The following is a 14093-nucleotide window of genomic DNA, read 5'->3' as shown; positions in this document are numbered from 1 at the left end:
GGCATTTACGGGCTGTCATCAGAAGCTTCCACGATCACTTCTTCAGGAGTATGAATGTTTGCTTGACTAAGTGTGTGTGTTTCTGTGTGCACGCTCAAGCATTTATTTTTGTGTGACCAAGTAAGGGTCACACGCACAGTAAGGCATGCTTTTCTGTCATGTTGGATAGCCTACTCGGTCATACTTGAACCCACTTCAGAGGTGACTCTTTCAGTTCCAAAACGCTCCCACTCTTATTTTTCCCGCATTTCTTTTAATTTCCGATTTGCTGGGAAGAAGTGGCACCATTTTATATATAAAAAAATAAATAATGGCCTCTGCTATGCCAGTAAGCCTACCCCAAAATATTCTTTTTGAGCCGCCCACTCGCCCATGGGTGTCAGTAAAGACGGGCTCCAGGCAAGCCGTAATTCCACTGTGTTCTTTCTACTGCACTGAGAACAAAGCCAAGGCACATTACATGCTTTGGCTAATCCAAACACTGTAAATGTTCCCCACCAACCCCCCGAAAAATTGTTGAATCTCCCAAGCATTCAAGCTCCAAGCATTGCTTCATGCAAGATGAAACGGGTCATTTAAAAACATGCAACATTATGATGGATTCAACATACTCTGGGTGAGTAAGTTCAGCGTTTTCTGCGACCGACCCATCCTCAGAGACACAGCGGATATAAGTAGCTGGTCTGGATAGTTTAAGAGTTCACATTGAATTCCTTTCCCTTCGGTCAATTTTCTGTTTGCATAAATCTGTAAAGTGAAAATCATGTCCCAATCGCCACAGCGTGAACAAAGCTCCACTTCCCCCCCCCTCCATCCCCGGCTGTTTCCCTGTCCTTGCGTTCATGTCACGTGGCACTTCCTGAGCAGGGGTCACGCTGGAGAAGGGGTCGCGGCGGCGTGTCACTCTTGCCGGTCACTTCCATTCTTTTCCATTAGCCGACACAGGAAAACACTATTAGCAGCCAAGCACTTAACAGCCGCTTGCATAACCCCCCCACCCTGCCCCCGGACTATTACCCACCATTATAATAACAGTGTCCTTTTTCTGCCACTGCGGCCCTTATGTTCCCTCCTGTTTTGTCAAGCCCATAACGCCACTGGCCCGCTCACCTGCTGAAACCAGATCCAAGATGGCTGTGTGTGTGTGTGTGTGTGTGTGTGTGTTCACATATATGATGACTACACCCTTTCGGGTACACCCATGCATTCATGCATTGTTTCGACCTCACACTGCCCATAAGTGCTCATGGCTGGGCCACACTCCTACCAATCTGAATCTATTAGTTTGAGTGTGAGTTTGCACACACAGGGCCATTCAGGCCTAGGAGGTTACACAAAGGAATATCTCTGAGAATCTCTCCGGCGTGTGTTCACTGCCCTCCCGCTCACCCCTGGGCCTGTGTGCTGCTGGGAGCAGGCATTTCGTTCGGCACTAGGTGGTCAAGCTGTTCACATTCACATGCAAATTTAATGAGGTGGCCGCCCGGGCTCCTTCAAAAGAAACCCAGTTTAATTTGTCACCCAGGGACGTCCAACTGCCCTGCGTAATTTGCCCACAGAGATGTTTTATTCCTTATTATCCCTTCGACTTCCAGCCCCCTGTCCCGACTTTCTATACCATGTTCCCCGCGTCACGTCATCAGGGTTAACAAGAGGTCAGTTAAAGTCCAATAGGTTCTGCCTAGCCACACCTGCCCTTCACATATACACACACACACACACACACAGCCACACAGGCACACAACACAGACACGCAATACACCTACACACACCTAGACCTACACACAGACACACAAGCGCGCGCACACACACACACACACACACACACACACACACACACACACACACACACACACACACACATGCATCCCTTAGCAGCAATAAACCGCTGGCTTCGCCGTGCGATAACAATATATGGTGTGTAAACACTCAGGACCTGTAAACGCCTATGCTCAGCCATGGGTGCCCCACTGGCGGGGGTTTGGTGGCGGGGGTCTCTATTTATCCCTCGTCTCCCCTGCAGGACTAACACTTGTGCAGAGTCCGCTACCCCTCTGGAAGAAGTGGACAAAGTCAAAATGGTTCCGACATCCCGTGTATATTGTGTGCACCCTTTTGTGTTTTGCGTCACGCCCGCTTGTAATCAGCGTAGGCTAAATATGTGCATCTGATATTCTTGTAGAGATGCATTAGGGCAAGCGTGGATTCATATGTTGTCCTGGATCCAACATTAATGTACAGTATGTATATAGTCAACGTTGTGTCCTGTTCTGCCAAGGCGTCCAGACGTCAAGACGTAATCAGTCAAATTCTAATATCAACAGTACTTACAAGATTGTTTATCATTTCTTCGGCTGCAAACAAATAGAAGCAGGCCGCAAAACAAACACAACTCGGTCGATAAAAGGAAGAAAAGGGGAGAAAGAGAAAAAAAGGCATCTTAAAAGATGTTCTCAGAGATAAATCTACACGTTCCTAAGGCTTGTTCTCTTTGGTGGCCGACATCCTCAGGATTAAGACGTGGTCTAAATATTTAGCCAGTTCATCTCCTTCTCGAGGACACAAACATGCATCAGTCCTTGTCCCTATGTAGCGCAGCCACCCCCTCCTCCCCCCCTCCAAATCTAAATGTTTCCGTGATGTTGTTAACATTGAGATACAAATCTGTCCCCAAAAGTATAATAATAACGTTGGGAAAGTTTACAGGATGGACCAAAGCCTCTTCTAACTAAACGTCACTGTCTGCAAATGGCAAGAGGTTTTGTTATGCTTTAAAAAGAGAGCGCCCTGAAGTGGACTTCAGCCAGTGCAACTGCAAACAGCCTGGGTCAATGTGGGGAAAAGCAGAGAGATGAGAAGTCACATGAGTAACCTTCAGAGGAACGTCACAGTGACTGAATTTAGTACCTACTGTTCGTTCCATAGAGTTCCCCTAGTGACGATCATTTTACAATCAAACAAACCCCCACACAAACAAGCAGACTCACGGACACGCTGGTTCCCAGAGGGATGAGCTAGTCCTGGTTTGGCCGGGCCCTTCTCGGAGGCCGCGCTGACGGGTATGAAGTGGTGACACGTCATCTTTATGGAGTGTGGTTGAGGAGAGCGCTCACTGCTGCTGGCTCCTCTCTCTGACAGCTGGAGATGAATGGCCCCCAGAAGACAGACAGAACATAACCCGGTGCAACCTCATCAGATGTGCATGTGTGTGCACATCATGTTTGAAATTGTCTAGAGAAACCACACACAGATCTACAGGAGATGTATGATACTTCATAATAAAGAAATAAATATTCTACATTTGTAATATATACAAAATTAAGTTGAAGATCAGTCTCACATCTCCCCAGACAAGAATTCCCAGACAGTTTTCCCACTAGTCGACCTCAGCTGCACACATCCACAACTGAGGTTTTGCGAGCATCAAACGCTTACAGGAAGTACGAATCTAACACCGAGAAGGGGGGTAAAATCCCTAAAGGTCACTGGATTCATTCTGCAGGAGCAGTACTCCGATGGCCCGGCCTGGCAGCCAGCCAACCCGTCTACCACCACCACCACCAACACACGGCACACCTTTAAACGGGCGCAGTGTACAGAGACTCCCTGTGTGAGCTCGCTGGGCCTTACTGTCCATTCATTGTAGGTGTGTAGCCTGGCAGGGATTAAGAGAACTGTAAGGGGAGAAGCCCATGTCTCCCTGACATTGTCCCCTATCTAAGCCATCCTGAAACCAGTACCACCAGCGTCTACCACTACCACCGGTCGTAGGAAGTCGACTGATATAACTCACAGGGGCTAATGGGGGATTTGTTTATTTGGCTGAATTCACAAAGTTGTGTTCCTGTATTTAGAATTGTCCTTCTTTTACCGGTAGCTTTTCTGTAGCTGTATGCATTGTGAAAACAGAAACCTTTTGAGTACGTGTGCAGTCAGACCAAATTCCAGTTTGACAACAGAATAAAATGTTGCCTTGTAATGTGTGTCCGGAATGGCACGCAAACAGTTAAAAGCATAAAACCAAGAACTCACTAAACATCCCCAGGATTCCTGAATTTTGAGATTTATGACAAGACGAAAATTCCTAAAAATACTTCATCAATTTTATTTCACTCTCATGGTTGTGATTTACACTTCAGCAAAGGATTTTATTTAGCTTTTCTTTTGGAGAGATTTTAAGCCAGAACTCCTGGAGGTGGTGGGGGGGGGGTGGAGAGTTCGGTCCGGTGGGAGTGAGGTGTTGGCTTCAGAACAACAGTGGTCCGAACCTGAAACCAGCCAGAGGATTAGACACATTCACATGTTCAGGAGCTAAGTGTGGGGTCCTGTCCCAACCGATGGACGCACACACACAAAAAAAACCACATTCAAATAGTGTGAGCTCTACAGAAGCCAGTTCAAGGCGGCTTCTGTAGAGCTTGGCTATGGCATAGACCCTTAGCCTGGCTGCTTTTTTGCTCCATCCAGTTGAGGTTGAGGAGCACTATCTAACTGCGTATACGTTTTTTCGCGCTATTATTCTCTTTTCCAGTATCTCTGTCGTTCTTGCTCTCTCTTTCTCTGTCATCGGTGGTGATCACTCTCTGTTTATTCTGCCCTCCATTACATGATGATGAAATATGCAGTCTGTGATTGAAGAAAAACCCCAGAAGCTAACAGAAGGTTTGGGTTGCATTTGTCAGTAAATGTTGCCTCCGGACACAAAAAAACCACAACACAATACAAAGTAGACATGAGGAGGAGGTGTCTCTCTCTCTCTCTCTGTGTGTGTGTGTGTGTGTGTGTGTGTGTGTGTGTGTGTGTGTGTGTGTGTGTGTGTGTGTGTGTGTGTGTGTGTGTGTGTGTGTGTGTGTGTGTGTGTGTGTGTGTGTGTGTGTGTGTGTGTGTGTGTGTGGGGGCTTGTTGAATATGCAAAACACAAAGTAACTCATACATGTGCATGTGGATACTTTTTTTCCTCTTTCCTTTTTGGCAAAATTTAAGAATGTACAAACTTCATAACTTCTGGGGGGCCGACAACCAACGATACAAGGGAGATTTTGCCGTTTGTTAGTACCCTCCTCTTGCTCTCCCCCCTGTTGTCAGCATTAGGCACCCAATGCTTTGTTAAGTGACACCCAAGAGACAGACCCCATCCAATATTAATCATCCCCTACAACTCCTGCCTCATTCTCAAACACACGCAACACACACACACACACACACACACACACACACACACACACACACACACACACACACACACACACACACACACACACACACACACACACACTACATATTCTACCGCATCCTTTCAACAAGGGATACAGACACACAAACACACACACTGGCAGACCCACTATCTGGTTCATCTTTGCAAAAAAAAAATTTGAACCAGCTGCATCAGCCTCATCCACAGTTGCCTTTAAAGTTGATTCACAGTCACTCTGTAAGGCACTATGGTGTTAGCCATTAGGAATCCTCCAGACAGCTCAGATAAGCAGCATGGTGTTCACTACAAGCGCGCCTGCTGTTCTGTCCTTTTTATCACTCTGCAGCTGCAATAGGAAGGCCGTGTTTAGCGCCTTCCACAGAGGGTAGCGGCGGCCTGCTTCTTACCAGCACCTGTCCCTCAATCTCCCCCTCACATCTACAAGAGTTTGGCTAGTGGTTGTTCCATAGGGGCTCCTCACCAACACCACACAAGGTAGCTCCAGAACCAAGCAGCCAAGCGGTGGCACATTCTCCTCTGTAGACGAGAGCTTGGGCAGAGCTTGTTACCAAAGCTCTGCCGACGAAAGCGCCTTAGAGCCAGTGGCTAAATACACACATACACACACTCTTCAGTGTTTTGATCCACCGCTATGCTGCTGTGGTGGCGGGTTGGAAGGTGAACATAGGGAACGTTTGGCTTCCAGCGGGGAACTTTCGATGGCAATTTGTCTGTCATTAAAGGCACCTTCATCTTACTTCATAACCTCCTTGAGACATTGCTCTGGCTGCTGTGCTTCAGAATGAGGAGCCTCCGATGTGCAGTGTGTTTGTTTACGTGCTTGCGTGCACATATGGGCCTATGCATTTGTATCAGTGTGTCTGTGTAGATGTAGTGCAGGGCAGGGCATAAAGCAATCTAAAGTTATCCCCCCCTCCCCCTTACAGGGTTAGGGGGGTTGGGGGGGGGCAAAGAGAAGGGACGACGTAACGACTGAGAAACTGATAAAGAAAGCTATATCAAGAGCGAGGGGAGGGATAGAAAGTACAACTAATGGCCATGAGAGGGAGGGTAGCGGTCTGAGATAAAAAAGAGAGATAGAGATGGAGTGTGTGTGTGTCTGTGTTTGTGTGAGTGTGTGTGTGTGTGAGTGTGAGTGTGTGTGTGGGGAAATTCTCCTCCCTCTCCCTGGCCATGCTCTGCTATTCATCATCGGGGAGGGGAAAACTGTTTACTGCCGGGGTCAAGGTCCTAGGCGCATGTTTACGGGGCCCTCTCTGAAGAGCCATTGTTGTTAAAGCATACCCCGTGCATGCAGAAAACCCCCCCGACCATACTGAAGATAATATCTTACAGGGCCCCCCTCGCCCTGCCCTCGGGCTCCGCATTAGCCCTTTTTAACCCAACATTCAAAGAGTTTTACGGCACAAAAGAACATTGAAACCACGTCTCGGGCGCTTTTTCTCTTTTTAGCTGAAGAGGATGAGCCATGCGCCTTCCACCACTATCACTTCATCTCCACAGCCTAGACGCCCCCCCCCTCCACTTTTGCTCGCTCTCTCTCTCTCTCTCTCTCTCTCTCTCTCTCTCTCTCTCTCTCTCTCTCTCTCTGTCTCTGCCTCTCTGTCTCTGTCTCCCTCTCTTTCTTTCTCCTTCCCTCTCGTTCTCGTTCTCGTTCTCTCTCTCTCTCTCTCTCTCTCTCTCTCTCTCTCTCTCTCTCTCTCTCTCTCTCTCTCTCTCTCTCTCTTCGTTTGAATGTCACTTTAATAGGCTGAGTTGGTTGAGCCGGCGACTCTGTGAATCCAACTGGAAAACGTTGTGTTCCCATGGTCACGCTTTTAGAAAATTCCACCACTGAGAAAGCAGAAAAATATTAATTTGTATTTACTTTTTAGTAGCTCTGCTTTTCATTTGATTTTTTTCTTTTTCCGTGTGTCGGAGGTTGAGCGACAGCACTAACCTCTCCTACACATTAACCGCAACTCCCTCTCTTAGGTTCTTTCTCTCTCTGCTTTTCATTTCCATGATATTTGTCACAATTCCCTCCTTTGTATTTGATATCCTCTGTGGGATGTAGAGGAAATCACTTGTTTCTGCTGTGTCCCCTAACCCTAACCCTGTTTCTATACCCACTCCACCTTCACAACCCCACTCCAGCCTTCCACTTCTCCTCGTTTCCTAACCTCTCCACTTATCACGTCTCCTTTCCTACCCCCTTCTTTCTTCTACTCATCTATGGCTAACACCTTCTAGGTATTATGTGTCTGTCTGAGCATGTTTGTGTTTGTGTGTGTGTGTGTGTGTGTGTGTCTGTGTCTGTTAATGTGAGTGTGTGTCTGTGTGGGCGTATGTGTAGGCATGTGTGTGTTTGTGCGTGTGTGTGTGTGTGGTTTCGGCGGTGCCGCCCTCCCCTCATCTGTGGCGCATTAGCCGTGAGAGGTAGCATTAAGCCTGTCTCCTCAACACTGGGCAGACCGCTGCAGTCCACCGCCCGGAAAGAGAGGGGAGATATAGAGATTGGGAGGGGGAGTGGTAGAGTTAGAGAGATGGGGGGGCAGGGGGGGGGTATAGAGTGAGGGTTAGTGTGGCAGTCTCTGGGTCAGACAGACATAATTCAGACCAGAGGTGGAACCTGAGAGCCCTGGAGCCTGACAGGAAGCGCTGGCTTAACTCCTGTTCCATTTTGGCCCTGACAGGAGGGCCACAGCACGGCCCACGCTGGCTCGCCATGGCTTGGCACAGCGAGGCATGGCATGGATCAACATTGGTCAGTTTGGGTTGGATCGTGGATCCACAGCGACGATACCATCGCACCGAGGCGTCCACACCCATGGTCGTTTAATGTGTTCATCTTTATGGCTTTTTCCCCCTCAAAGGATTAACAGAGCATCATGTGAGTTTTTCACACACACGTCGTCAAATAGAAAAAGACTTGTAAAAACCCAAATTACCGGGGGTTGACTATTGATACGGGCTGAGCGGTTGTCGCCGGCTTGATGATGTCATTAATCACACCATAAAGCGGCACCAGGGTCGTCTCTCATACGTGGGATCGTCCCGGCCGGTGCCATGCCGTCATCGTAAACTGTCTGTTTGGCACCGCAGCCCAGGGACGCGGAACGCACACCCACAAGCTTCTAAGGCCTCTGCTTATTAAAACTGTCCGACGTTACTATACCAGGGAGGACTAACTCGTACTTAATGGATATTTGGCCGGCATAAAAAAGAGGCTTGGGTTCAGTTGCACCCAAGGGATCCATATTCACATTTTGGAACACGTTACAAAAAAAGGTCAGAGATGCCACGTCCTTTCTGGTTTGGATCACAGGTTTAGATGAGCTTTTATCAAACATTGACGTGGTCTCATGCTTATTAAAGTGGATGATTTCCGTGGTGGTTAACCGTGTGGATCGTTTCATATCAGCCTTGTTCTGGTGTGGTTTTTGTGTCCCTCCAAACCATGGAGGCCAGGTCTACAGGCAGAACAATACACCCGACGTCAGTGTGTTCATGCGCAGATGCATGCCCACGCTCACAAGTCCTATCTGTGCGTAAAAAAAACAACTTTTTAGCAAGAAGAACCCATTCCCAGGTCATATTAAGGCTCGCGACTTTCCTTGCTTGGCAATACTTCCACATGGGCTGGAAATTTCCAATCCGACGTCAACAGGAAAAGTTTTTGTTTTCAAGCATTAGTGAAAAGTTGAAAACAAGAAATCAAGTAGGCCTATACACACACACCCACACGCGCACAAAAACCGCACACACCCACACACGCAGTCTATCATTGGCCGGGCCTTTCCGTTCTCACAGCAGTGTCCAGGAATTTTTCATCGTCCCTTGCCCTGTTTTTCTTGCAGTCCATGCGTGTGATGTCATTCCTGTGGAGATCCAACACCATGTAGCCCTCTTAAATTCCCTGGTTTCTTATGTGTGTGCATTCGTACTATCACTTGATCCCAGTCCCTGGTAGAATACCTGTAATGTAAATGGAGCGTGCAGTCGTCTGTGTTTATGCATGTGTGTGTGGATATTGCATTTCCCTTTCCTTGTCATTGTGTGTGTGTGTGTGTGTGTGTGTGTGTGTGTGTGTGTGTGTGTGTGTGTGTGTGTGTGTGTGTGTGTGTGTGTGTGTGTGTGTGTGTGTGTGTGTGTGTGTTTGTAGCACGGGTGGCGTTTATTATTCATTTTCTGTCTGGACTGCTGCTTCAATGTTATGTCAGTGTTTCCATGTGTCAGGCGCATAATGAATCAACTCCAGCTCAGCAGGACAGGGGACGAGCGAGTAGCCGACACAGAGAGAGAGAGAGAGAGAGAGAGAGAGAGAGAGAGAGAGAGAGAGAGAGAGAGAGAGAGAGAGAGAGAGAGAGAGAGAGAGAGAGAGAGAGAGAGAGAGAGAGAGAGAGCGAGAGCGAGCTGATTGGGGTTTGGCAGAGGCCCTACAAAGCAGCAAACATGGAACCGGGAGACCTGTGATTATCGCTGACAAGTTGACAGGCAGGGCTACTTCTGGTGGAGGCCCTCCATAGTAAAACAGGGTTCTCCTGTAAAGTGTCCGTCTTCGGTGCAGACCTGCACTTTACTGTACCGACGGGGAACCTTGGGTATTTAGTCATGTCTAGTAAGGTATAGAGATACGTACGATAGAAACTAAACCCAAACAACGGTCAAAACTAATGCCATGCCATGTCAAAACAGTATTAGTGATTTCCTTCCCGTGGCAATAAAACTCATTAAACAGGCTGAACACACAATATGTCACTTATTCAATAACTTAGCGATGTGAGTCCAAAGATCGCGTTCCCAATCCCCTTTTCCCTAATAATCCCTCTCCTTTAAAACCTGCCAGGCTTTCATGGCCCTTATTCCGGAACTCTGGTGCAATGGTAGCAGTGGTTGCAATCGTAATGAGAGCTCCCAACTCATCTCTAATTAATTCGATTTACAAGCCAGCCAATGGCGCAGGCTGCGCGGAAAGTTTTCCCACGACCCAAGCAAGGGAAAAGGAAAACCACGGCCGCAACACAATCTCCCAGTTTTTAATCAAATCATGGGATGTTTTACAGAATACGAGTATATGGGTTCAACGTCGATGGTGTTGCGGTGGTTCAGGAGAAGGGAGCAGGGATTGCCTCGTAGGGTTGTGGGCCCCATCCCGTCGTCTGCCAGGAGGGGAGGAAGAGGCGGTATTGTAGCCACGAGCGGGTCACCAGAGGGGTTTTCCTGCGCTTAATCTCCAGTGCTGCCCAACATTTCTGACTTCAAGGCACTAATACGTAGCACTCACTTATTTGCATAAAGCACTTACCAAACCTTCCCCGGTAGGCATGGCCGCCTCTTACCTGCCTTGGCTACAGGTTTTGTTTGAAAGGTGAGGGTCTTGAAACGAACAACCTTCTTTAAGCTTGTTCTGAAGACAAGGGGCTGAATCCCTGTTGAATGAACCACTGGTAGTCAAGGCTGATGTTTGTGTTCTTCCCGAGTGTCACCCGATACGGGTGTGAACAATCAGGGAAGGACACGTTGTGCCTGATAAGACCCAATCAGGAAGCAAACGCGTGTCTGCTTCACCGTTCTCCTAAACCCCCCCCCCCCCCCCCCCCACGGGACCCCCGCAGCATTTTTAAAAGCCTCAGTTTTAGGGGTTCTAAAACACCGGTGGTAGTGCGGATGCGAGGCGTAAATGTGTCAAAAGTCATGCGTCTTAAATCGTAAACGTATTAGTGTGCATGTGGCCTTGCATCACACCGCATCTCCCCATCACCGTGTCTCAGCTCTCTGCCAGCAAAGAGGATGGCCTGTGTGTGTGTGTGTGTGTGTGTGTGTGTGTGTGTGTGTGTGTGTGTGTGTGTGTGTGTGTGTGTGTGTGTGTGTGTGTGTGTGTGTGTGTGTGTGTGTGTGTGTGTGTGTGTGTTGGGGCGGTTTAAAAATAAGGGCGTGGTCAATGTTGACGGGCTTGGTGCCGGGCCCTCCAGTGAAGGGACACTCGGTTGGTGGTCGGGTGGGGTTACTGCCTGGTGCCTGAGACAATGGAGGATGTCACACATCAACAGCAGCCCTCTGAAGTGGGTTGTTGTTGGTTTTATTTTCCATTCAACAACAACAAACGGTGGAGAGAGAGAGAGAGAGAGAGAGAGAGAGAGAGAGAGAGAGAGAGAGAGAGAGAGAGACCCTCAGGTAGTGTTGTGTCCCCGGCGGAGACAGGAAGAGACGCCCGGCGGGGGGCCCTGCTCATTATGAGATCCTGTTACAGCCTGGAGCACCACCACAGCTTAGCAGACGCTCCTGGCTCCAGCCTCTCTCGTTCTCTCTCTCTCTCTCTCTCTCTCTCTCTCTCGCTCTCTCTCTCTCTCTCTCCACATATGCTCTGCGTCCAAGGGCCACACATTGGTGAGAGGTGAAGGCAAATTGGGAGGAAGAGAAAGAGGGCAAGAGAGATGGGACATATACGAGACGTTCTTATAGATGGAATATCTCTCGTAAACACCCCCTTTTGTATTTTCTAAATCTCCAGCCATTTATTCCAACTTTGATCTTCGCCCTTTACAGGCTTGAAGTCATTGTTTGTTTTTTCAAGATATTTTTGTAACAATGATTATGCATCATGAAAGTGGCCCTACCCTTTAATTCACCCAACTTTCAATTATACTCCTCAGTGTGTGGGCGGTGTGTGTGTGTGTGTGTGTGTGTGTGTGTGTGTGTGTGTGTGTGTGTGTGTGTGTGTGTGTGTGTGTGTGTGTGTGTGTGTGTGTGTGTGTGTGTGTGTGTGTGTGTGTGTGTGTGTGTGTGTCTGGCTGCATGTGCATACACATGCATGTGGGTGTGTCTTTCCCCATACTTCCTGTATTTTTGGTGCCTTGTGTGTGTGGGTCTTTGTGTGTGTGCGTGTGTGTGGGTCTTTGTGTGTGTGCGTGTGTGTGGGTCTTTGTGTGTGTGCGTGTGTGTGGGTCTTTGCATGTGCTTGTCTATCTCCAGGGGTGGGATGAGCTTGGAGAAATGTTTTTTCAACATCACTGCAAGTTTAAAACAGATGCAGGGAATTCAGGTTTTTCTCCATATGCTGAAAAGCAAGGTTGTTGAGGCCCACAATAATACCAATGTGAAGATGCTAATAAGCAAACTTTTCTTTTGATGCATCTCGTCACTCTAACTCATCAGTGGTTGAACTTGACGTGCTCTTTTTTTATGTCATAGGCTGCAGCCAGTCTAGTATAATCGAATTGACTCGCATGTAAACCCTTAATCACAGTAATGGTCTTAACAGGCTTTGAAGGCCAACATTATACAACACCCCCGAACCCTAAGGCCTCTGAATGGAAAAACTCCCCTGAACCAAAAGGAGAGAAGCCTTGAGAAGGAACAGAAGCCTTCCAGTGGGGACCAGGAGAAGTCTACTATTAATACTGAGTCATATAATGGGAGCAATTCTTTGGGGAAATTAAAAAAGATTATTCATCAGTTGGATAAAAAATAATGAACTAAATACACAACAAGGAGAAATCGACTCTCTAATGCTAAGAAAATGCTGGTTAGCTCATTGGGCGGTTCTTGCCACCAGAGATGGCTGCCATTTTACATCGGCCATTAATGTAGGTACTGAGAAGGATGTCAATTTAACAAGTTTCTCGACAAAGCCACAATTTATGAGATGTGCCACACAGTGAGATGCCTGTAGAAACAGGGGCGCTAGGATTTTCTTCGAAATTGAATGCATTTTGATTTGTTTAATTTAGATTCCTGCTCTCCTGATTTGCTACCGCAGACGCCAAACTGAGATGTAATTGGACAAAAGTTTACGAGATCCATTTCAGCATAAGTGGTCGTGATTTGGCTGCATCAGACTGGGTGTACGTATTTAAACACTGTTTGACTCTTTTCCACAGGACTTTTACACTGCAAACTTGTGTATGGACACACACACACACACACACACACACACACACACACACACACACACACACACACACACACACACACACACACACACACACACACACACACACACACACACACACACACACACACACACACACCATCTTTTCATTCTCTGTAATTCACAGCTCTTTAACACTGGAAGGTTATCCAGAGTTACCTTATGGCACTGTTATAGATTACGTCTTGCCTTGGCTCATTTACTGCTACATGGAATGGTGGGGAAATCCGTACCAATGGAAATTGAAATAGAGGAAAACAAAATTAATTTGAACAATCAAACCTTACTTTAGCTGATGCAAAGTTTGGGATTTGACTAATCGGATCATGGTTTGCATTAGGTTTCCATGCCATCATAGGACTGGATTTTATAGAAATAATTTGTCTTTGATATTTCTCTATTTTGTGTTGGGGAGCAAACATACAAGGGGTGAAAGGAAGATGGGTTTGATCCCAGCCTCTGAAGAAAATATTTCTTCGCTATTGTCTAGGCAACATCCCTCTCTTCACTCTGTAGCTGTTGGCTATTTGGCATCAGTGCAAAGATTTCTGCAATTATATCTGGATTATTTGCTAGTTAGTGGCCTGATCGGAGACGGATACGTGGTTGTTTCTGACGCTGCTGTGATTCCTTCTCCTCCCTGCTTTGGGTCTGGTGTGTGTTTGCTGTGCAGTACTCGTCAGCTGGTGTCTGAGGAGGGGCCTGTGAATAGTTAAAGCATGGTAATGAGCATTTGTAAAAGACACTGAAGCAATAGGCAGAAGCACCTAGCTATGACTATCTTGCACACACACAGACACACACACACACACACACACACACACACTCTCTCTCTCTCTCTCTCTCTCTCTCTCTCTCTCTCTCTCTCTCTCTCTCTCTCTCTCTCTCTCTCTCTCTCTCTCTCTCTCTCTCTCTCTCTCTCTCTCTCTCTCTCACAGACACACACCTTTAACACACTCATAAACA

Source organism: Gadus chalcogrammus, chromosome 23 (assembly GCF_026213295.1).
Source record: "Gadus chalcogrammus isolate NIFS_2021 chromosome 23, NIFS_Gcha_1.0, whole genome shotgun sequence".
Classification (NCBI taxonomy): Eukaryota; Metazoa; Chordata; class Actinopteri; order Gadiformes; family Gadidae; genus Gadus; species Gadus chalcogrammus.
This window is presented reverse-complemented; position numbering follows the sequence as displayed.